The following is a 27006-nucleotide window of genomic DNA, read 5'->3' on the forward strand; positions in this document are numbered from 1 at the left end:
TTCACTCAAAATTGGAGTAGGAACTTATGCTCAATACATTTAGGAGGTTAGGCATTTCTTTGATACTTTACATATCTCATAGAGTTTAAAGCAGTGCATTATTTTTGGTTAAATCGATTTGTGTTTTGAATGAACACTATATGAAATATTATAATTTAAGGATCAAGTTTCAAAAAAGATTTATGTACGTAACTGACCCATTAAGGAAGAAGTGTAATGATTTACTTGGATGGTGAATGAAACAGAATATGATATTCCTTCCAAATAAAGAAATCCAAGATTTTAAACTGCTGTGATTTTTTTAAAATACAGTCTTTTAAAATTTGTTATTGACTAGCTTACATTAAGAATAAAAATAATATTCAATATCAAAGTTTTAATATTTCTATGTGGAGAATTTTGTTTGAAAAACAAAAGAAAAACATAAACGTGCGTGTGTATATATTTTTTTCTCCCTTAAGGACCAATGTTTGTGCCAGGGACAATGGTGGCTGTAAGCAACTCTGTCTTTATCAAGGAGATTCCTAGAGAACTTGTGCTTGTGCCTATGGATATTTGGCAGAGGATGGAGTTACTTGCCTAAGGCATGAAGGCTATTTGCTCTATTCAGGAAGAACAATATTAAAAAGTATACATCTTTCTGATGAAACCAATTTAAATTCCCCAATATGGCCATATGAGAATCCACATTATTTCAAAAATGTCATAGCCTTGGCTTTTGACTATAATCAAAGAAGAAAAGGTACCAACTGAATCTTTTGCAGTGATGCACACTTTGGAAATATACAGCTTATTAAAGATAACTGGGAAGACAGACAAGTAATCGTTGAAAGTAAGTACAACAATTTAATTTTAAATAGTTTCTTGGAAATGAGTATCATTTAGATTACTAGGGAAATAATAGTGATAATTTCATGTAACAATTACATTTACCTAGAGTTTACATTCAGGAATGAATGTGACTATATCATTTGGCCACCCTAAAATGTCAAAGAAGCAATTAACTGGTAGCATGTATGGCACATAGGTTATGATTATTAGCTTCTAGTCATGGAAGTTTTAATATGTTTCATCATGCTTCTTACAAGTAACTGCACTAAAATTAATGAAAAATCCTTTTTCAGTATAAAACTATTCTTATTGATTTTTTTTCTAATGGGGGAAATTGTATTTTTAAGAATATCTGTTTAGTAATATTCAGTTAATCATAGTTTCCCAAGCAAATATCAGAGATTAGTTTGTGTGCATGTATATAATATAAATATATAGCAGCTTGAGAAAATATTATAGAAATGATCTAATATTTTTAATATTTTTATGGACATAATTATTCAAGCATAACATTCAGTGTGAATTATTTACATAATTTAGGAAACCCTTTTCCTGTCATTCAACTTTAACAAAAACCACCTTCTTATCCTCACACTTCTCTCTTCTCAGTGTCTTTGTGTTATTTTTGCATATTTCCCACTTTTCCAAGTTTACTATGCTGAGATAGATTTTTTCTTTGCTTTCTAAATTGCAAAATAATGTATAAATTTGTTGTAGAGTGTTTAAAGAATATGGATTTAAATATGAAATTCCTGCCTCATCTCTGCCACCATCAATCCCATTTACTTACCCATAACTGACACGTGACATACCCCCAGAATTTTGGGATAAGTATGCATTTGTATCATTTTTAATTATAAAAGTGGAATGATACTAAATATATTATTCAGCTAACTGTTTTTTTTCTTACTATATGTTACAAAGCTTTTATTTTATTACATGAGGCTTCATCTTATTCCTTTGAAAACCTGTACCTAGTTCTATACTAAAAGATAAGGTAGTTTATTAAATAATTTTAATAAAAAATATAGATTTAGATAACTCAACTATAGCTATTCAAGCCTGCGTGTGTGGTGGACATTTTCGAAGGAATGAATACAATGAGTGTGTCACTTCAAGGTAAATGACCTACTGTATGTGTTCCAAATAGTAAAAATCAAACTCTGAAGTAAAAGAAGAATAGAAGCCTTGTATCCACCACAGTAATCTTGAAAGCTCACTATTTACAGGCTTTTTTGGTGAGATGGTGGTGATATTAATGCATGTGATTTTGGAGTATTACATAATGAAATGTGTGAACATTTAGAAGATATGCTTGTTAGAGAACCAATATTTTCAAATGACATGATAAAATCATGCATAAGTAAATGATTTATTTAAAGTACAAGAGAGGTCAATGAATTTTAATGTGATAGAGGATGAAAAGTTCATCACTAGGTTTTCAGATTCCACACTGCAACTACCCTTTAAGTAACAACCACTTGCCACGTGTTGGTGTATATAAAAGAATACCCAGTTATCTGTAAAGGCCATTATTAAAAAACTCCTCTCTTTTCCAACTACATAACTGTGTAAGGCTGGATTTTCTTCATATACTTCAACCAAAACAACACAACAGAGAGGATAAAGAAGCAGATATGAAAATCCAACTTTTAGTAAGACAAATATTAAATATATTTGTAACATTGTAAAACAATGCTTTCTTTTAATTATTTTTGAAAAGTAATTACTTTTCTTAGAAGGTGCTATTTAGATTAACACAACTGATGCATTGTTCTAACTTTTTAAAAAATGATAAATATTTAAAACGATATGGTAAATCGTTTTAAAGCTCAATTGAGGAGGGGACCAGAGGAGGTGGGGCAGCTGACTGGACTATTTTCGAAGTGGCTTCCGTTTTTCGGGGAGGGGCTGGGATGCTCCACATGACGGGAGAGACGAAGTAGTTAAAATTTATTACTAGCGAGGGGCTGGAACCTCGGGACGTGGGTATATAAGACGGTGCCTGAGCGCAGAGCTGCTGCTGCCGCTGTGATCCAGGACCAGGGCGCACGGACTCAGCCAGTCACTTGTCAGAGGCCGGGGAGAGAAGCAAAGCGCAACGGTGCGGTCCAAGCCGGGGCTCCTGCCTCGCCTCTGAGACACACACGGGACTGCCTAACTTCAATCCGCAAACACGCACCCGCGAAGTCCTGGGCTCCAGCCCGGCACATCCAGGCGCGGCACAGGCGCGGCCGGCGGCAGGGCCCGACCAAAGGTGATGCGCGCAGGGGTTCGGGCAGCTGGGCTCCGGCGGCGGGAGTAGGGCCCAGCAGGGAGGCAGGGAGGCTGCGGAGTCAGAGCCGCGGGCTGCGCCCCAGGCAGAGGCCGCCCTCGCTCCACGCAACACCTGCTGCTGCCACCGCGCCGCGATGAGCCGCGTGGTCTCGCTGTTGCCGGGCGCCGCGCTGCTCTGCGGCCACGGAGCCTTCTGCCGCCGGGTGGTCAGCGGTGAGTCACGGGCCGTTCCTCCGGAGGACAGGCTGGGAGAGGGGACCACGGGGCGCGGCGGGGCAGCCTGTCCTCGGGCGGAGGGTCTCCGGGGCGTTTGAAACCTGGACAGTGTGAGGGCCCGGGAGGAGGCGGGAAGAAATTGATTGTGCTAATCCCCTCCCTCGTCTAACACACTCGCAGAAAAGTTTAAATTTTTGTGAAGCGCTTGCCTAAGTCTCCGCGGAGCGAGCTTCTGCTTCATCGGGAGCGGCACAGTCTTTTTCTGGAGTGATTTCCACTTTGTTTGTGAGTGAGTTGGCCAAAGGGTAGGGCTCAGTACCTGCAAAGGGGGTGGGGTAGGGCGGAGGCAGAGGGAACCCAGAGACAGAAGAGCCACCGCAGAAATGCCACCCTCTGTGGCTCTGGCTGGACTTTGGTCCCTGCACCGTGTTCACTCGGATGATTTCTGAGACCAGATCAGTTCGCCGTGGGTCGCCTCCGGATGCCTGGGCATCCAGTCTTTGTTCTCAGCAGGACTACTGGCGAGGACCTGGAGTGTGCTCATGTGCGTAGATGGTTTTCCTTTACACACTTCGTTCCAAGTTGGGGACTTCCCAGAAAATGAAGCCAGCTGGAGTTGGGCCGAGGTATACTTGGTAGTGACTGCAGGTTTGGCACACAGTAGTTGCACAATTAGGTCTGTCAGGTCAGTGGATGGGAAATGGATGAAAATTGGCAAGCTTCCCAGGTTTTCTTTGATTTTTCTTTTTTTGACTCTCACTGTCCTATTGTGTAACAATTTATATTGCATCTACTCTCCGTTACTTTTTGCGAAGGTCTCTTCAAAAGGTACATATTCTCAGTGGCCTAGGATGAATGTGATCAGGGCCTCACATGAAGGTGGAACATAACTACACTTTATAGAAATCTCTTGCTATGCTCTTTGAAACATTGCAGTATTTGTTAGATATATGTGTTTTCAAGGTGAAAGTTTATTTTTCAAACATAAAAAGCACAAATAGTCCTTTTCACTTTTGTACATCTATACAACAGGTGTCACTAGATGTAGAAATGGATGACAGATGACAGCAACTAATTCAGTTGTGAAGACATTGACATATGAAGCTTAATTGTTACTGATCTTCCCCTTAGCAATTTGTGATGTTCTGCAGTTTCAGAATATAATTTTTAAATGTGTAGTTACCAATCACTCTACATTTTTTCAGAATTTTCAGAATCTGTGATATTAGATCCTTTTCCTCCCTAATTTAGCTGCAAAGAAAAAGTTCAATCAGATTCATCTGATTGTGTAAATTACTCATCTGACTGTCTTTGTGTTTATCAGAATTATTCATGCAACTGAATGAACAGCAGAGACCATGCTTTGAACATAAGTGTTTTTGTTTTTAAACAAACATCATTGACCTAAATAATATCCTTTAGATATACCTTGTTCCTAGGCCTCAACAATCGCAAGGGAGACAAAATAATATCTAAAGTAAAAACAGAGCTTAAAAAATTGTTGAAGAGGTGTATTTTGTGTTCTGTGAGTACATAATTTTTTCCAAACCTTTTGTTAGGTTTTCTTATTATGTATTTATAGTCATCTTGTAGATGACATCTGGAAAATTTCTAATTAACTGAACATGATCTATTTGATTTAGCATAAATGATGATGTTTATTTGATATCAAAATAATTAGTTATGTTTTTCTTATTAATAATTCAACTGTCTTTGGTCATTAAATTCACATTGAAATTTAACTATCTGTAAATTGATTTGTAACATTTATTCTTTGAAGACTAATTTTTAGAAAAGATATGTTTTAACCACAATGGCCGGAGAACACAGCAGCCTAAAGCCTGACATTTTTGTAGTAATAGTTTCTGATGGATCTATTGTCTACCTGGTCAATGTAAGTTTTGAATTGGTGCATCAGTTTTTTCATGCCGCTTGGGACCATTCACCAAATCTTTACTGAAGTGTAAGAGCCTCTTTGGGGCTGTTAGCAGGAACATACTGACCACATATGGAATATATTTCTATTTGTTAAGTTTCAGTGCAACAACTTATAACTTCTATGTAGGATACTCAAATAATCACTTACTCCAGAAAAACAGATAGATACAAAATCATTCTCCACAGAAATTATCTTTAATACTTTAAAATATTCAAGAAAATACTTTCCAATACTTTTAAATACATCATCTTTTCTAAAGTGTAGAGTATTACTTAAAAATAAGAACATTACCACGAGAGAGATCCAAGATGGCTGACCACTAGCAGCTCGGGCACGTAGCTCCCAGTGAAAGCGCAGAGAACGAGAGGACGCCACACTTTCAGACGAATATTTGTAGCTCGCGGACCAGGAGATTCCCAGCGGAGGAGCTCCACGGGTCGCCAGAGTGACTCTTGTGGCCGGCGCAGCGGTTTTGCTGGCGCCTTAGTGCAGCAGTTCTTGGTGCAGAGTCCAGAGATTCCTGGGCAGAAAGGCACCATCAATCTTAACACCGCTGTCTTGGCCGGCACAGTGGATTGCTCAGATTTCGGCGCTGGGAATCAAAAAGTTGGACGTCCGCTCAGAGACCTAGTTAGAAAGTCGGTAATTACAAAGACAACAGACGGATACATACATAATGAAGGGAAGAAACCAGCCTAAAAAGGCAGAGAATACTCAGAATCAGAATGCCTCTCCCTCTACAGGGGATCGCAATTCCTCATCAGTAACGGAACAAGGCTTAATGGAGAACGAGTGTGTTCCAATAACAGAAGCAGGTTTCAAAATGTGGGTGATGAGAAACTTCTGTGAATTAAAAGAACTTCTTCTAACCCAATGCAAAGAAACTAAGAACCTTAAAAAAAGGTTTGACGAAATGCTAACGAGAATGGACAATTTAGAGAGGAATATAAGTGAACTGATGGAGCTGAAAAGCACAATACGAGAACTTCGCGAAGCATGCACAAGCTTAAACAGTCGAATTGATCAAGCAGAAGAAAGGATATCAGAAGTCGAGGACCAGCTCAGTGAAATGAAACGAGAAGACAAGATTGGAGAAAAAAGGATAAAAAGGCATGAGTAAAGTCTCCAGGAAATATGGGACTATGTGAAAAGACCTAATCTACGTTTGATAGGTGTACCTGAATGTGATGAAGAGAATGAATCCAAGTTGGAAAATACTCTTCAGGATATCATTCAGGAAAACTTTCCCAACTTAGCAAGGCAAGGTAATATTCAACTCCAGGTAATACAGAGAACACCACAAAGATATTCTTCAAGAAGACCAACCCCAAGGCACATAATTGCCAGATTTATTAGGGTTGAAATGAAGGAGAAAATACTAAGGGCAGCCAGAGAGAAAGGTCAGGTTACCCACAAAGGGAAATCTATCAGACTCACAGCAGATCTCTCAGCAGAAACCCTACAAGGAAGAAAAGAGTGGGGACCAATATTTAACATCCTTAAAGAAAAGAACTTTCAACCCAGAATTTCCTATCCAGCCAAACTAAGCTTTATGAGCGAAGGAAAAATTAAATCTTTTGCGAACAAACAAGTACTTAGAGAGTTCACCACCACCAGGCCTGCTTTACAAGAGCTTCTGAAAGAAGCACTATACATATAAAGGAACAACCAATATCAGCCTTTCCAAAAATATATTAAAAAGCAAAGAACATTAATACAATGAAAAATTTACATCAACTAATGGGTAAAACAGCCAGCTAGCATCAAACGCCAGTATTAAACTTATATATATTTCAATTGGATAAAAAGCCAAAACCCATCGGTATGCTGCATCCAGACCCATCTTACATGCAACAATACATAAAGACTCAAAGAGAAGGAGGAAGATTTACCAACCAGAGAGTAAAAATAAACAAATAAACAAAAAGCAGGAGATGCAATTCTCGCCTCTGATAAAGTAGACTTTAAAGCAACAAAGATCAAAAGAGGCAAAGAAGGACATTACATAATGGTAAAAGGATCAGTGTAACAAGAATAGCTAACGATTCTATAGATCAACGAGATAGAAAATTAACAAGGACATCCAGGACTTGAACTCAGACCCGGAACAAGTAAACTTAATAAACATTTATAGAACTCTCCACTTCAAATACACAAAACATACATTACCACCTCACACCTATTCCAAAAGTGACTATATAATTGGAAGTAAATCACTCCTCAGTAATCGCATAGCATTTCATAGGTTTAAATGAAATATTGGTTGGCTGTTTGTTTGTTATCTTCTTCCCTTATTCCTTCCTGACTACATCATTAAGTATAATTATCAGTATACAAGAGGTTTTCAATACCCATTACTAAATTGCATTCTAGCCTGGGCAAGAAAGCAATACTCCCATTCTCTCTCCCTCTTTCTTTTCCTTTTTCCTCCTCCCCATTCTCTCTCTCTCTTTCTCTTCCTTTTTCCTCCTCCCCATTCTCTCTCTCTCTTTCTCTTTAATAAAAAAATAAATAAATAAAAATAAAGTGAATATATTTTAGCAAGAAATGGCATTTCAAACAACTTGGTCATCATAATCTGACCGATAAGATTTAGTGGCATCTAGTAGTAATACAGAAGTATTTTTTCTAGGTCAATGGTCATGCTTATTTTGATGTATGAAAATGTAAAGTAATATGTGACATGATGATAGTAATCAAAGCCTATTTATTGAATTTATGATATTAACTTGGAAACTACTTTTGGGAGCTTAGACCTGTACTAATTTCTTACTATGCACAGATGTGTAGAGAATGTCTGTGGGAGCTGCAATCATTTAATTTTGTGAAGTGACTAGTGAGTAATGCTGTCTTCTTTAGGACAAAGGTAAAAAGATTTTACTTGTAGGCATAAGGATGAATATGAAAGATTCAAAATTCAGTTCTCTAAGTTGGGAGGGTATGTTGGAAGCACAAGTGATAATTTGAAACAATTGAAGTGTTTTCAAATAATGTGTTTCTTTTTTTTTTTTCTTTTTCTTTGTAGTGTGCATAGCAGTGATACCCAATCTTTTTTTGCTGCAAAATGACATTAGGAGTATTTCATGGCACTTCCAGATTTCTCCAGAACACTTTAACATATGCTAGTTATCTTTATTAAAACTGGTACACATTTTATTTAGGAGACTGGGTGACTTAGAGACCTCTCTTCTTGTCGTGCAGATGCCACAGAATATTACAAATGCATGGGTGGTGAACAGTAGCACATAGATTAATATATAACATAATGTAATATAATATAATATAATAGCAAGGGAGATACAAGAAAAACTGAGGAACATATCTCAGCCTATGGAACTATTCCATGACATCATCAAAAACATAAAATGATGACAGTGCAGTTTTCAAAGATGCAATTACTTTAATATCTCTTGGGCATGAAAGGAACAATTTAATCTTATTACCAGTCATTTAATAAGCTAACCGTTTATCATAGCCATTATTCTTTAACTGCCGTTTGTTATCATTTTATGGTTTTATTTTTATAATTTTTCCTGAAGATGGAAATATCTGTTACATTACCTTTAGAAAACAAGCAGCATTATATAAAGGAGTCCAAGATAAAAATTCAGAAGATGCACTCACAAACACTTTTTACTATTTACAACAACGTTCTGTGTCAGGCATGCACATACAAGTAGATGGATGTGTGCAACTACGAGGCGAGAGTGCTTCATTGTTTTAACATATTCCTAATGACATAACACAGGATGACAGCTTGGCTAAAGCTGTCCTCTTTGTAATGGGGAACGCATTCAATTTGGACATAGTTTTATTTTGGAAAATAAAAAGACTAGGGAAAAAATTCTGAAAGATGTATATGGTTTGAAAATCTGAGATGGAGGCAACATTAATTCTTATTTAAATATTTGTAACAGAAAATCTGAACCTGTTTAGAAACAAGCTCTCAGGGCACAAACTCTTGCATATATTAGTCACTAAATAATGAATAACAGATTAATGCTAATGATTCTGACATAGACAACGTGCACAGTGCATGTATTCATAAATCCCTTTTGTTCATGAAATATTTCACCTTTATATTAGATTTGAGACATATGGAGACAGCAGAGATATCTGGTAAAGGCATGGACTGTAGAGTCAGATGGCCTGGTGCCAAACCTCAGCTTCAGCACTTGTGAGCTGTGTAAACGTGGGCAAATTAGTCAGCTATTGTCTGCCCATTTTGCCTCATTTTGAAAACGGATAAGACCTTTGTCATGGGATTGCTAGGAATATTAAAAAAGTTCAAACACAGTTGTGCAGGTTGTGCACTGTGCCGAGGTATATGCCAAAAGATAGAAGAAGGAGTTGAGCTTGGCAAACCCAGTCCCTGGAGCTCAGGCCTCCTGGAGGCAAAATCAACTTTTTCTAGTTGAACAGTCTATAAGGGGGACCTTTCTGCCATCTCTCACCAGGAGAGGTCACCTTCTCCTAATTTATCCCAAAGCATGGATTCTGGTAGAAGTGAGGTGTTGCACTCTAAATTATTGCTAAATTTCGGGCCTGTTTTATTAGAATCATTATTTCTACAAAACTCATCACTGGTCTCATTATTTAAGTAAGAAAACATGCTTTGGGAGATTAAATAATCCCAAGTACCCACAATTTAAATGTAGAGTTTGGTTTCAAAGCTAATTCATTCTGATTGGCTACATGAACTCTTAAGTCACACTGATACTTGACTTACTCTAAAAAATATTGTGAATTTTTTAAAAAATAGTCTCATCCTCTTCTCAGAAAGCTTATGGCATTTTCCAACTGGAGAAGCAGGGCTTGCTGCTGCTGCCACCATTATAAAATGACCACAACCTACAGATTTAGTTTTGTTTATTAAAGTGAGAGAATGCATTCCAGTTATAGCGCACTATGCAATTAAGTGCATTATAAAATCTGTATTGTAAAAATAAAAGTTTATTATAATAAAACTCTTTCTTTATAAGAAAAAATTTTAGGAAGTTGGTATAATATTGAATGCTGAAAGCAGAACACTTAAAATGAATACCAGTCCTTGTCTTTTTAGTTCAAAAGTGCTGGCATTGGTGTCACCGGCCTTGCATAGTAGTATCAACATATTTCTCAGTGTGATTGTGAGGGGGATAAGAAGAAATTATGGGGCCGGGTGCGGTGGCTCACGCCTGTAATCCCAACACTTTGGGAGGCCGAGGCGGGTGGATCACAAGGTCAAGAGATCGAGACCATCCTGGTCAACATGGTGAAACCCCGTCTCTACTAAAAATACAAAAAAATTAGCTGGGCATGGTGGCGCGTGCCTGTAATCCCAGCTACTCAGGAGGTTGAGGCAGGAGAATTGCCTGAACCCAGGAGACGGAGGTTACGGTGAGCCGAGATCGTGCCATTGCACTCCAGCCTGGGTAACCAGAGTGAAACTCTGTCACAAATAAAAAAAAAAAAAAAAAAAAAAGAAATTTTGAAAAAATATCTTATGTGATTCTAATAAAACATTCTAAGGTCATTCTGGTTTAGGGAATATTTACCATGTGGATGTTCTTTTTTACTTTTTTTTGCAACTCATGGCAGATCATAATTGAACAGTAGGAATTTGTGATACATCCTTTATATTTTTATTGAAAAATGTGATATAAATTCGACGCTCATCTAATATTGATAATATATAAGTACAGTGTGAGACATAAGAAAATATTTATTATTTTCATAACTAACTGAGCACTCAACTGTCAGAAAGTAAATAAATATAAGCAATAAGACAACCAAATTATAGATCCTTTCTATTCAAAAGAAAAAGCAGCTACCATGCCTGCATGAGTTTGGACCAACTTTTATATCATTGCCAAAAGCATTTAAACCTCTGCCAATAGTTAGTTCTATCGAAATTTTAATGTATAAGGTAAAAGACAAAAATAATCTACTTATTCACGGAAATAGTGATGAAATTTTTGTTGTGACAGTGATAGGAATGTTAATAATCATAACTTTGTCTAAATAAAAAGGCCTGTTTATTTATGTAGCTGTGTGTGTGAAACTAATAAAGATGAATATTTATTATATAAAATAAATATTTTAATACATAAAATAATTTATATATTTTATTTTAAAAAGTCTCTTTTATATATAAGAAAATATTCTATATTATATTTCTATAAAAATTCAGTGCAATCTGTACAACAAACCTCCATGACACGCGTTTACCTGTGTAACAAACCTGCACATCCTATGTATGTACCCGTGAACTTAAATGTTAAAAAATTCAGTGCAGAAAAACTTACATATTTAAATACTTTTTAGATTTAAAAATTAGCTCCTAGTGCACATCTAGGAAATAAATTATCTTGTATTTTATTAAATATATTTGTAGAGAATTTATTTTGAATTTTATTTCTCAATGTGTTTGTAGAATCCTGGGTAGATCTTTTCTCTCTCTTATAGATAAGCCCACCATTAAAGGATGTTTTCAACTACAGGTGCTAGTTGACATGTAGTAATTTATAGTTAGCATAAATGTAACCTTAGTGTAATAGAACTCATTCTATGGTTCTCTGAATACCTATCCCATAAAATGTTGGTGGAAGATTTTATCTGAACGTCACATTTGAAAATAAGAGACAGAGAAATTCTCCATGTTATCTCCATAATTAGAAAAGAGGGAATTGTAATTGTTCTCTAGGAAGATTGGCTTTTGCAGAAGTGGGAAAGTTGCCTCCAGAAGATCTGCATTAACAAATCTTTTCTGGGAATTAGGTCAACGTTTGTTTCCCAGCTGTTGTAGTTTCACTGCATTAGTGGCCAAATGTGATCAGCTGAAATAGCGGTGAGAGGTTCGATAGCTGCAGCTTCTGCTGATTTTGCTGCAACTTGGACCGAATTTGCACGCTAAGGTGGAAATCAGTAATAAAATAGAATTGAATGTAAAGAAATTCACAGTGTCAGCTTTAACTGATTGTATATAAACCATACAAATTGTGCAATATATTTATAATTTCCTGAAAAATGCCTTGCAAGATCTGAACTGTTAGTGACTTTTCAGTTCAGACTCTAGATACAGCTGATGATCAAACTTTAGAGTTAACGTATCTGTTCCAGTTGTCAATGGGCTGCTGTCTGGATGCCCTGAGAGTCTCCCTGCTGTGCAGGCATCACAGTCTCCACTCCCTGAAGCAGGACCTGAGGACTGTTCCATTATCCACAGCCAGAGACATGGCCTGGCACAGAACGTGTCAAGCTGGCTGTTATCCAGGGCCTGCACAGTATTGATTGTTAATTATTTTAAATATAATCCCTGCCCATAGATGATGATGATAATTATTATTATTATATCTATATAAACTAACATAATGGTGTTAGAAATTTCCACATGAAAGCTAAGGCTATCATGCATTTAATTAGAAATGCTATCTTAATGTTTTAAGTGAGTTAATTCATTTCACCATTTTTGTATGATCATGAATAAATCTGTGTTGCGTTTATTTTTTAATGAATCGGAGATAATGAACAGTGACTTTTAGCATATGCGTCATACCCAGGAATCCCCTGAATGTGTGGGGCTTTGTTACATATAACACTTGTTACCCACTAAAAGGTCTGGCTACTCTTTTTTTTTTAATATGACATTTTTGACATCTTGCAAAACAATCTTTTTGGACAAATTTGATATTTAAAAAGTGCTGGTATAAAATCCAAGGCAGAAAACTCTTGGAGTGAAAAATTGAACAAGTTGAAAACTTAAGGGAATGTAATTAAGATATATTTGGACACTTAGAACTACGTAAAGGATGTAGTAGGTGAAAATGGAAACAGCTTGCTTCTAAAATACAGGCACTAAAATATAGGCTTAATGGTATTGTTAAACTCTGACTGAGAACAACCATTTTAAATGACAAAATCATCACAAAACCTAATAAAATCTTCAGCTATTTTAAAAATAATACATTAATTTTCAGAGTCAACCATTGGGACTTTCATGATCATCTCTCAAAGAATGTGTATTTTCAGACTGATGTGTCCTCCTGAATTCCCTCCAACTCATTTCCCATTGTTATTCATACTCATGTTATTTTTAATTAATTATTTCGGCAGCCTGTTAATTTGTTCACCTTTTTCAGTGCACTGTTCCTGGGTCCAGATCACGGTTAACGAGACAGGGAAACAACTCTTGGCCTGCTTGCATTGCCAGAACTACTATTTTATGATAGGCGTTCTCAGTTTGTGTCAAGATATTGAATGCCTATGACTCGAACACTGTTGAGAAGTTAGTGACCTTCAACTGATTTCTGAGCCTTTCTACCTCTGAGTGTCATCATAGGTCATGAATTGCTGACTCCAGAAGGGGATGGATATGATACACTGGCTCAGTGTGATGTACTGTAATTACAGTACAAAGTTTGAATGCTTTTTTTCTTGCCAGTACTTAAATACAAGAATCTCCCCCACCCCCACAAATCTGTGACTACCGACAACTTCTATTGGTAGGCTACAAAACTAAATACATAGTAGAAAAGGCCACAAATACCAACAAGAATAATATTAATGGAGATGAATTGTAAGAAAGCAGTGAAACGATGTTGTAATCTCTAGTCTATTTTCCAAGTCCAAATCTAAGCTAAAATAGAGGGGGAGACTGAGAAAGTAGAAGCGGCTATGGAAAGCAGTTTGGGCATAAGAAATAGCAACAGAGAGGGATTCTTGGCAGTTTAAAAAGTTGACAGCAGACACCAGAGGTGAATAAAAGTAGAAGCGGTGAAAACCAAAACAAGCCAGAATGATCATTCTGGAGATTGTCTATAATTTCGGCCTACATTCTTAGTGGTAGACAAGGATGAGTGTGGACAATAGAACAATAGAAAATCTATTGCTGGTAGAGCTAGATAAATCCTATACATCATAATATTCTTGACCTCTTTCCTTTTTTTCTTTCCTTCCTTCTTTCTCTCTCTTTCTTTTTTCTTTTCCTACTTTCTTTTTCTTTTCTATCTTTCCTTCCTTCCTTCTTTCTTTTTTCTCTCTTTCCTTTCTTCCTCCCTCCCTCCTTCCTTCCTTCCCTCTTTTCTCTTTCTTTCTCTGACATATATATGTAAATATAAATATACATGACTTTATTATGACTTGATATGATCATGAATATTTACAGTTATTTCACTAGGTTATTAGGAAAATTCACACCACTTCATGTAGAGGTATGTAAAATTTAGTTTTGAGATTTTTTTCAAACTCTTTTTGCCTATGTGTTTAAGATTTCACAAATGTTATTAGAGCAGAATTCCATTATGAGGTCTCAAAAATTCTTTTAAGCTTTTTTTTTGTGGTTCTGTCTAATATTTTAAAACAAATTGATTTTCAGTATACTACACATAACGACTTTATTGTGTATAGTATATAGTGTACATAGTCAATAGATGTCAGGATAGGTGGTTAAACTGAATCCTGTAATATAAAAACCTTTAAAATACAGGTTTAAAATAATAAATAGATTGTAAGCTTCACTTTCAAATTTAGAGTAGGTATGTATTTATTCATAGATTTTGGATATTTTGTTCATCCTAATCTTTATTCCTGAAGAAATACGCAACAAAACCACCAGTAGTAAGATTAACTACAGAGAAAGGTAAATTTAAATAAATTTGTATTTAAGTTTAATAAAATTCTGAGTTAGGGAAGGTTTAAAAATGTAATATTACTTTCAAACTCATAAAGGAACTAATGGAATCTTTTAAGTTTAAATGAGAGGAAGCCATTGTTATTTCATATGTGTTAATATGTAAGTAGAGCCTCTAAAGCTGACAAATAATTTGTTCTCAAGTTTGCAAAATGTTTATTACCTTGTTTCCAGCTAATTATTTAACTGTCTTTGAAAGACCAGTTTGGCCAAATTTCAGCCTATTTAGGTCTCCATCCAAATTGAGAGACATCAACACTAGTTAGCCATTGATAAGATATTACTAGCTCCTTTATTTCGTGATATATTTGTTCCACTGTTTTCTAAGCCATCATTTTTTCACATTTAAAATATATTTCTTTTTTAAAAAAGTGCTTATTTCTCTATGTTCATAGCTGGGAGTTTTTATTTGCAATTGATCACTTATCAGAGTTATCTTTGTAAAATGAGAGAAGACATTGTCCTAGGAATTGGAATTTACACAAAATATCTCCCCAGAAGCCCCCAGAAAATACTCAAAAAACTGGTAATGAGATTTTTTTCAGAGATAATGAGTACTTTAGAAATCAACTCTGTCACTTCCAATGTAATATTATACTAATTAGTTAATACTACCAATTACCTTCATTCTGTCCTCTTTAAACTTTCAATGTTGATAGATTTGCTTTTGGGTATACAAAATAAAAGCAAATATTTATACCTTAAATTTGCCACTGTGTATCTCTTTCAGAACACCTTATATAAAACTGTTTCATTTTACTTTACTTGTTTTGATAACTAAATCGGTTTATGAGTTGTTCTTCTTTCATAAAGTTTTAGCTCACTTTAATATACGCTCCTGAAATTCTTTTAGCTGTTTTCATTTCCTATGCAAATTGGTTTATAAAATCTGAGCCAGAAGAGTTATAACTTCCCTTAACAAACGTTTCTTGAAGTACTGGGTTTAAAAGTTTATGTTCCAAGTTTACTAGGGAATCAATTTGCTTTTACAAATGCAAACAATAGGCTATAAAATAAACTTTATGAAATAATTCAGTGGGAGAAGCGTTGGTTCTTAAATTTTGGTTTAGTGGTGTTACAAATAGAGTTCAGATTATCAATATATTGGCATCTTTTTTTTTCTTTTTCAGGCTGAAAGGTGTGTTTTGCTGACTTCAAGCATCCCTGCGACAAAATGGCCTACCTCCATGAACTGTCCAGCCGAGTGAGCTTTCAGGAGGTGCGCCTGGCTTGTGAGAGTGAGGGAGGAGTCCTCCTCAGCTTTGAGAATGAAGCAGAACAGAAGTTAATAGAGAGCATGTTGCAAAATTTGACAAAACCTGGAACAGGGATTTCTGATGGCGATTTCTGGATAGGGCTTTGGAGGAGTGGAAATGGGCAAACTTCTAGTGCCTGCCAGGATCTCTACCAGTGGTCTGATGGAAGCAGTTCACAGTACTGGTGAGTATGGATCCTGAGCAGTTGACAGGTGCTCTGGGGAACTCCACAAGGTGGGGAGAGGACTCTGTTGCCTGTAGAGGATGTCAAGAGTAGAAGAAGAAGAATCACTTAGGAGGCTTATATCTGAGTGTTTGTGTTACTCTGTTTGCAGAAACTGGTGCAAAGATGAACCTTCCTGTGGAAGTGAAAAGTGTGTTGTGATGTATCACCAACCAACTGCCAATCTTGGCCTTGGGGGTCGCTACCTTTACCAGTGGAATGATGACAGGTGCAACATGAAGCCCAGTTGTATTTGCAAGTGTGAACCAGGTAAGCTGTAGCAAAAGAAGGTATAGAAGATTTTGTGCATATTTCATTATATTAAGTTTTGTCTTTAATTTTCACTACCTTTGGCTCTTTTTGTTTTTCTGCTGTGAAATAGAAAATTACCTTCAGCTTGTCATATCACTTGTGTACTGAAACCTATCATATCCTGTAGAGCAAACTCCGCAATGAGCTCAAAGAAGAGAGTAAATACAAACATCTGAAGAAGTGGTGTCTTTAAGAGAAAATAATCATTTCTAACATTAAAAATAATTTGATTTTTGTAAATAGATTTTATAAACAATAAATATCTATTTTAAATTATTTTAAACAGTTACTATAACGTGGGAAGTAGGTGTAAGTTACCAAAGCACCTGTAGACTTGCACACGTGAGCAGCAGTTCTTTATCTCATGAATTTAAGAGAAGAACACACTTTCTCCTGGATAATTTGCTTATCATTTATGGTATAATACTTGACCTGTGGTACTGAGTGAAAATAAGACTATCATAGCTCATTGCCCCATCGTGGAAAAAAGTGGGAAGATGTGGCTTGTTCTCCCTATGATTCCCATTCTTGAAATATGCCTCCTCAGTCAGCTTTCTTTTGAAATCTCCCACTACTCGTCATATGCAGCAAATGGGAAGATTACATTGACTTGGGCTATACTGGCGTGGGTTCTAGATTAAAATATGGTAAATTTTGAATTACTTTGAATGGGGCAGATCATCTGGATATAGATATTTGACTGAAAGAGGGATTAATAAAAACTCCGTGGACCCATTTTTTTAAATCATCTGAGAAAGTCAAGTTAGATCCTTAGGCTTTGAGATCTCTTAGCTGTTTTTCTCCCCAGTGTTTGTGTCATTTTAACTCTTCTGAAGGGGTGTCTTCTTGAACTCATAATATGTGTTCACAGAAGGTAATTATAGTTGAGTACTGCTGCTTCCATTATTCTCTTGAAATTACATTATTCTTTTTCTCATAATAGCATAAAGCACAAAGATTTATTTGGATTAGACTTACCCTTCTCTTAGATTTAACCTGCTCTTGAGTGTATTGGGCAACTTTTTACATCCCTGGTGAGTTTATTCTTTAAACACCTTGGTTGCTAAACCCATCATTACCCTCCTGGAAGCCTTTGCAAAGCTGAGTCTGTTACACACTTATGTCCTTTATTTTTCTCTTGGAGAAGTATAAAGTTGAAATTCTCTGATATTTTTAATTTGTGACATTCTATGTACTTAAAACTATTGAATAAAACAAATACAATATTATACGTTATTCTTAATATCACATTATTGTTGCCTTCTCCTTTCTTTTGAGTTCACAGATCAATTATTTGACCCTTCATTGTATTATATATAATTTAAGTTTTGCATTCAAACTTATGCCATTATTTAGAACACTATAAATCTTACAATCTTCTTTTCTTGTTTACATTACTAGGTTTATATTACTCATGCAAGAGCATTTAAGATATCAAATTATTCTTTTTTATCTTCTACATTCTACCCAAATATTCAAATAATCTGTATTGATTAAAATATTTTTATGTAGTTATTATTTTGACCCACATTCACAGGTTTACTGTTGGTCTTATTAATGCGCTCAGGATTTCAACTTTTTATTTCATGATTTAACCTTTTTTTTCCTACTTAGTTAACCTTCCTTGAGCTTAGTGTCTGCTTTGTAAGGATGTTGGTTAGATTAAATTCCTTGGTTATGTAATCACTGCTTGAGTTTTAGTGATATTTTGCATAATATTTATATTATTCGTTAAAAAATGCCAATTGAGTAGGCATAGGGTGACTAAATACTCCAGAAGAGCAGGTATAGTTTAGGACTGAATCAGAGGAGGCTATTAAGATGTCAGGGTAAAATCTGTATACAAGAGTAACAAATATTACTACAGGATGGTATACGGTCAAACTTCCAACAAAGGGAGACTCTATGACATTCTAAGACAATGTAATAATGGTAAACATTAAATTAAAATTCTTTTGTATCCTAAAAACTATATAAGATGTTACATGTGTTCTTATTTCAATTGACAAAAGTAAGTAGAAAATTACACTTTTGGAACAAATGCTAACAAATGCACAGGTTTTTAATAATAATTCCATTTACTTTCATTGAATTATTAATTTAACAAATAGTTCCTTAAGGAAAATAAAAATAGAAAATAGAGCAATACCAAATTGTGACAAGAAATGTCAACAATTTTAAATTGTGTGGCAGGAAGAAAAGAATCAGGAAGAATAGTTAATGGATGCTGAATAGGTAACGGATGCTGGGCTTAATACTTAGGTGATGGGATGACCTGTGCAGCAAACCACCATGGCACATGTTCACCCATGTAACAAACCTGCACATTCTGCACATGTACCCCTGGACTTAAAGTAAAAGTTAGAAAACCAATCAAAAACAAAGCGTGTGTCAATAGAAGAGACATCTATAAAACTACTGAAAGAAATTTGCAGGCTTTAATTCAATATTATTATTATTTTTAACAGTAGACACTCTTGAAGAGCAAATCTAAGGATGGCATTGTATGTGCAGAACAGAAATATGCCTTAGAACATTGTGGCTTGAATCAATTCCAAATGCAATCCACATACAGTCATCTGATTATTATCGCAAGGGAAACCCTAAATAATACACTGATATTACTAAAGAAATTATCTTTTTTGTCTCTGAATTGCATTGAGTATATCACACTCTTCAACTTACCAATTCTTGTTTATCCTAGCTGAACTTTGTTCCTGGTCTACCATTATTGCCTGCAGCAGGCTGCCGTCAGCACAGACCCACTGTTAATTGCTGAATGGAGTTTGGAGTTTCAAGGGAGAATGTATCAAGTGCATCTTTTATTCAAAGATAATTAAATGTTTATTCAAATATATTTAAATGTTATCAAAGATAGGTAATTTCATGTAAATATAAATTCAGAATATGTTTTATTAGCTGTAAGATGTTCAGAAATCAAAAGTATATTTTTACGGTTTTATAATAAACATTCATATTCGTATATGTTTTCAATTCTCTTATTTAATCATCATATATGATGCTGATACTTATTATTTACAGAGATTAATCCAACAGCACCTGTAGGAAAGCCTTATCTTACAAATCAACCAGGAGACACCCATCAAAATGTGGTTGTTACTGAAGCAGGTAATTACTTCATGTGTCTTTAACTTCATCAAGAACTGAACTGCACTTTCAAACGCTGCTTCATGTTGACTCCAGTGAAACTTTTCTTGCCTGGGGAAGTGGTGCACTGAGTTTGGTACTATGGAAATTTACTTTTGAACTAGATTAGAAAAAATTATGTTAAGCTAGTATTTGAATAGAAAAATCTGTTTGGTTTTCTTTAAAGTCTTACTAAACTATGTGATCCACGTGAAAATTTGGATCTGGCTGGGCACAGTGGCTCACGCCACTGTGATCCCAGCAATTTGGGAGGCTGAGGCAGGGGGATCACTTGAGTCCAGGAATTCAAGACTCCTGAGTAACCTGTCAAGACCCCATCTCTACAAAAATACAAAACACTAGCCTGGCATGGTGGTGCACACCTGTATTCCTAGCTACTGGGAAGCTAAGGTGGGAGAATCACCTGACGCTGGGAAGCTGAGGCTGCAATGAGCAGTGATCATGACACCACAGTCCAGAGTGGGTAACAGAGTGAGACCCTGTCTCAAACAAACAACAACGATAAAAACACCACCAACATCAACAAAAACAACTTTGGGTCTACAAGAAACTTCTCTAACGTAGGTGTCATGATGCAAATTGGCACATTCAGTGGAGAGCAAACCAAGGTGTGCTGACACATGTCTAGAGATTGGTTGAATCCTCAAATTGCTTGAAGTCAAACAAGAGTGGGTGGAAACAGCAAATTATTGCTCAGATACCCTATTGTTGGACCTCATGAGTTTGTCTTCTGTTAACAAATGAAGTGATGTGCATTTCAGTGGAAAGCTTTATCTACACATCTGGTCCACTTTGACCAGAATTATTTAGATTAGTCATGATGATGACTTTTAATTTGCAAGCTAAATGCATAGTTCTTCAATTTGCTTTTCTTGCATAGACATGATATTAAGGCTCAGTGCTTTTCACTTTTCAGGTGCCTGGTTTTAAAACCATTCAGAACATCTAAAAGTAATTAAAAAGGTCAGTAGGCCAGGCACGGTGGCTTACACCTGTAATCCCAGCACTTTGGGAGGCCAAGGCAGGTGGGTCACCTGAGGTCAGAAGTTTGAGACCAACCTGGTCAACATGGCAAAGCCCTGTCTCTACTAAAAAAATATAAAAATTAGCTGGGCATGGTAGCAGGTGCCTGTAAGCATGGCTTCTTGGGAGGCTGAGGCAGGATAATCGCTAGAACCCAGGAAGTGGAGGTTGCAGTGAGCCGAGATTGCACCATTGCACTTCAGCCTGGGAGACAGAGCAAGACTTTGTCTCAAAAAAGAAAAAAATCGGTAAATAATCACATTGGAAACATGTTTTCTCTTATGAAATTGAACAAATGTTTACTAAAGTAATTTTAAGTTGTATGGGATTTTGGTGTCACAGTTTTTTAATTTTACTAAGAACATCTAGCATTATCAAATGTTATGGAACAGGATTAAAAAATAATTCATTTTAGAATTTAATTAAGATCAAGTCTTTGTGCCACTGGAGTCTTGTGTCTCTGAGTCATTACTGTATCATCAGTTAATATTTACATATTTCATTTTAATCCCAGTGACTAGTGTATAATCATAGCACTAAGCTTATTGGCTAGGTAATGATATATCCCATATATCCACAATAATATTAATAATAATTATTTTTAATAAGCACTTATTTTTGTAAGTAATGATTGAGAAGGAATAATGAAATGAGTTACCTAAGATTATTAATATATTGTGAAAGCTAGTCCATGTCTGAATTGCTGATTTAATAATAGTTTTGGAGGTATGGATATCAAATTGGAAGAGTCTGATACCACTACAGATCAGTACAATTCAATTTTCAGTTCAGTAAAGCTCTGTTTTTAATTTTTACCAGAACAGGAATAGTTACGTACCACTTAACAATGGGGACATGTTCTGAGAAAGGCACCATTAGGTGATTTTGTCATTGTTCGAACATCGTAGAGTGTACTTAAACCTAGATCATACAGCTGACTATGCACTAGGCTATTTGATATGGCCTATTTCTTCTAGACTACAAACCCCTGCAGCATGTTACTGTACTGATGCTGTAGACAACTGTAACACAACGGTATCTCTCAAAACCTATCTAAGCATAGAAATGCATAAAATGGGATATGAACTATAAAAGATGGTGCAGCTATACAGGGGAGCTCCATTGTAACCTTCCAGGTCCACTGTCTTGTGTGGTGCATCACTGCCTGCAATGTCACTATGTGGTACAGGACTGTCAATTATTTCATTAGATTTGTCAACATTTTGAGAAGAACTTTGGGATCAATTTAGTGAGAACTCAACTTCACCTTCTTTTTTTTTTGAAACATTCTTACAAATTTTTGTGTTAGAATTCTTCCTCAACTATCTTTTCACACGAAGACTGTTTGATTTTGTAGATATAATTCCCAACCTGATTTATGTTGTTGTAACAACACCGCTGCTCTTACTGATGCTGGCTGCTTTTGGAACCTGTTGCTTCCAGATGCTACATGAAAGGTGAATAACTAACACATGTAGAGACAATTTGAAAAACTTTAAATAGGTTTTCAGAAATGTTTTCAAACTATTAGTATAAAGTTAATTATATTTTAATATGCCTTAAGAAACCCTGCACATACAATCCTACACATACATCTAATAAGATATACATTGATTACAGAATTAATGTATCATTTAATCTTCACAAGCCTTATTAAGCAGTTACCCTTCTGTTTGTATTTCTCAGCTGAGCAGATGGTGTCTTAGATGGGTTACCTGTTCTGCCTCGGGTCCCGTAGCTAGTGTTTAAGGTGAATCTGAAATTTGAATATTTGTAAACTTCCAACATATGCACTACACTATATTGTTTCTTGTTTATGAAATAAAAGAATTAATGCTGAACTTTTCAATCTAGACATCAAGCTATATGTAAGACTTGATATTTGTAGGTTCACTTTGTATTACTTTTCAAAATTCAAGCTACAGGTTTCTATTTTATTTCATAAAGATCTTTTAAGAATAGGAAATAAAATACAGTGGTTAAAATAGGCCACTTTTTGGCAGGTATCTTGAAATAAAATCCTGTATTTTACCAGCAGGTTTTCTGGGGGAATATTATGACTTTTGTATCTGCTTACTCATAACCTTGAGTTAGAGAAGTTTTTCCATGTGTGTCAATTTTTTAATAAAAATGAAAAAAATTAAATAATTTTTTTTCATTTTCAAACGAAAATGACATGTAAACGTGTCAAAAGAAGAAAAAGAAAAGCTGTTCTGTTTATATAAGAGCATATTTTCCAGAATAAAGTAGACATCTTTGTCTGGGTGGTTTAACTAAGAACTGGTCAAGAGACTACCCCCATCAGGAAAACCTGCAAACAAATTCATTTTTCTTTTTGACCTTTCTGCATCTCCTTCTTTTTCTGAAATAAACCCCAAAGAACCCATCAAGTAACAAAAGACCCAGAAAAAAATTAAGTAGATGTCAGTTTTAAATGATTCACATAAATTTTCCAAAGAATCCAAACTGTAACTAGCTGGATGTTAAAGTAAAACATTTTGAGTAATGATAAATAAAGCCTGGTGAATTAATATTATACTTTGTGTCCTTTTGGAGTTCTGGTATATATGTGGATCACAGTTAAAATATTTTTTGGGCTAGATGAGGTGGCTCAGGCCTGTAATCCCAGCACTTAAGGAGGCCAAGGTGGGCAGATCACCTGAGGTCAGGAGTTTGAGACCAACCTGGCCAACATCGTGAAACCTTACCTCTACTACAAAGATACAAAAATTAGCCAGGCTTGATGGTGTGTGACTGTAATCTCAGCTACTTGGTAGGCCAAGGCAGGAGAATCACTTGAGCCCAGAAGGTGGAGGTTGCAGTGAGTCAAAGATCATGCTGCTATACTCCAGCCTGGGCAATAAAAGTGAGACTCTCTAAAAAAAAAAAAAAATTTTTCTTTTTGTATTTTGTATAGAATAAAAGAACAGTAAATATGTAATTTCTTGCTCTGATTTCTAAGACTATAGATGGAAAGATGATTTAATGTTGTGGAAAGGAGTGAAACAGAGGGAGAATTTGACATAAATCCTTCCTTCCAGCCAAACTGTTATGGAAGACCTGAAAGTAGCAAATATGCTTGAAAAGATGATTTGAACTTTTTATTCATATCTTCCTCTTTATAAAGTAAAAGTCATTAAAGTGCCAAGTAACTGCTTCCTTATTTGCTTCCTTTCTTCCAAGTAGTATATTATAGTGGTGATTCTATTCATTCAAAAATCTCTCCCAGGCTTTTACAGCTTAAAGATCTGTGGAGTTTTCACTTGTTTGAAATTCTCAGAGTGAGAACATAAACCAAAACACAGCACCTCCAGATGCTGTGATTAATTGTAGTACTGAATTCATTTGTTCTTAGATCCTCCCCTTTTTCTTTCTTCCAGGAAAGCAAGGAGAAACTTCATCAAAGAGTCTATTCCATTATTATCTGGGTACCTTGCAGAAAGTTTAAATTCCAATCTGGTGGACACAATGGTTTCTATCATTCCATGTCCTGTTCAAAATAATTCTTGTTTCCTTACAGGGTGGTAATTCTTTTTTTTTTTTTTTTTTTAAGATTGAGTTACACTCTGTTGCCTAGGCTGGAATGCAATGGTGCAATCTTGGCTCACTGCAACCTCTGCCTCCCGGGTTCAAGCAGTTTTCCTGTCTCAGCCTCCCAAGTAGCTGGAACTACAGGCATGCACCACCATATCTGGCTAATTGTTGTATTTTTAGTAGAGATCATTTCACCATATTGGTCATGCTGGTCTTGAACTTCTGACCCCAAATGATCTGCCCACCTCAGCCTCCCATGGTGCTAGGATTACAGGCATGAGCCACCACCCCCAGCCTCCTTATGGGGTAGTAATCCTTAAATGAAATACTAATTCTACACAAAAGCCACATTAGTAATTTTTTTTTTTTTTACCACTCAGAACATTTTGTGCTTTTAATAAACTTTCTTGGCTTATTAACATCATCGATGTTAGATGACTTGGTAGAATAAACTTGTGTTGATCTTACTTATTTGGATGAGAACTCACAAACCATAAAATTTGGACGTAATATTTTATTCGTAATAAAAAGAGTTAAATCGAAGTGAATTAAGCAATAGTTTAAAAGAGTAATGGTCAAGTGTGCTTAGAAATAGTTGTTTTCTATCTTTGAGGGAATTCTGCAATGTCTGGTGGATGGAGAGGAGAAGATGAGGAGAAGCCTGTGAGGACTGAGGCAGATGCTGGGTACCGGGGCTGGGGTGGTCAGGGAGCAAGTAAGTGCACAACACAGTGAACTGGGACACACAAACACTTTTGTTCCAGGCAAAAGATTATCCTGAGGAAACCAGCCCAAAGAAATCTAGATTTTGACAGGGCATCTAGTAGAGAACAACTTGGGCGGATCACCTGAGGTTGGGAGTTTGAGACCAGCCTGGCTAACATAGCAAAACCTCATCTCTACTAAAAATACAAAAATTAGCCTGGTGTGGTGCTGGTGCCTGTAATCCCAGCTACTTGGGAGGTTGAAGCAGAGGAATCGCTTGAACCCGGGAGGGGGAGGTTGCAATGAGCTGAGATCGCACCATAGCACTCCAACCGGGTGACAGAGTGAGACTCCACCTCAAAAAATCATATAATAAAATAAAGAGAATGACTTGGGTAAACTCAGGAACAGATAACTTCTGCAGGTGCCTGAAAAGTTACCATTTTATGGGAAGACAGAAGATAGCAGAACCCTAGACACAGGCTGGAAATGTGGGCCAGAATTCCAAATCTGACAAGGGTGCAGTTGTCTCTCAGATCTGGAGGAACTCAGATACTGTTAAGTCACCAAAGCCCGAACCTGCTACTGAACCACATTAGTTTCAGAGACTGAGGCACCAGTAAGCTTCCAGAAATCAAGTGACTTAGGTGCAAGACTGGAGAACGGACGGGACGAGGGGAATAGACGCATCCTTACACGTAGTATAATAACATTGTTTTGATAATTTGGCATTGAATTCAACAGACATTAGTGACAGAAGACTTCCAAAATAATTGATCAAAGAAAATAAAGGTTTTTAAGTAGTGAATAAAACAGAAATTTTTAATATTGTGTCAGGCACATGTTTGTATGTGTGGAACCAACCTAAATGTTGAGTGGATAAAGAATTTGTGGTATATTTATATGGTAGAATACTACTCAGCCATACAAAGGACTGAATTAATGGCATTCACAGCGACCTGGATGAGATTGGAGACTATTAATCTAAGTGAAGTATACAGGAATGGAAAACCAAACAGCATATATTCTCACTCATACGTGGGAGCTAAGCTATGAGGATGCAAAGGCATAAGAATGACACAATGGACTTTGGGGACTCAGGGAAAAGGGTGAGAAGGGGGTGAGGGATGAAAGACTACAAATTGGGCACAGTGTATACTAACCAGGTGATGGGTGCAACGAAATTTCACAAATCACCACTAAAAACTTACTCATGTTACTAAACACCACCTGTTCCCCATAACCTATGGCAATAAACAAATTAAAAGAACAACAACCAAAACAGAAATCATGAAGTCTAAGTTAGGAAAGATCCAACAGGAAAAGATGTGTTTTGTTTTCTCCATAATTCACAAAAACTGTTTGCCATCTTCACATATTTGAATAATCTAGAATTTTTTGTAAGAATGGGAAAATATACTACTGAGAGGAGAAGGGCTCTTTCATAAATAATTGTCTGAGATATTTCCCTTCAAGACATGCTTAGTTTAATAAGAGGTTTTAGGAACTAAACATATTTTTTCTTATGTTTTTCAGTAAAGGAAGAACAAAAACTAGTCCAAACCAGTCTACACTGTGGATTTCAAAGAGCACCAGAAAAGAAAGTGGCATGGAAGTATAATAACTCATCGACTTGGTTCCAGAGTTTTATAATTCGGGATCTGTATAAGGAATGGCATCAGAACATTAGCTTGGAATGGCTTGAAATCACAAAGGATCTGCAAGACGAACTGTAAGCTCCCCCCTTGAGGCAAATATTAAAGTAATTTTTTATATGTTTATTATTTCACTTACAAAATCCTCTGTGCTAATGATGGAGTGAGACATGCTTGTTTTGCTAAAGGATGCACCC

The 27006-nt window shown here is 36.1% G+C and overlaps 1 pseudogene; it reads left to right on the forward strand.

The window, feature by feature from the left end:
- The first annotated feature begins 3242 nt into the window (after positions 1-3242).
- On the forward strand, positions 3243-26784 carry LOC135277779 (chondrolectin-like; annotated as a pseudogene).
- Positions 26785-27006: the final 222 nt, after the last annotated feature.

This window comes from Aotus nancymaae, unplaced genomic scaffold (genome assembly GCF_030222135.1).
Source record: "Aotus nancymaae isolate 86718 unplaced genomic scaffold, 86718_ANA_hifiasm-v0.15.2.pri h1tg000033l, whole genome shotgun sequence".
NCBI classification, from domain to species: Eukaryota; Metazoa; Chordata; class Mammalia; order Primates; family Aotidae; genus Aotus; species Aotus nancymaae.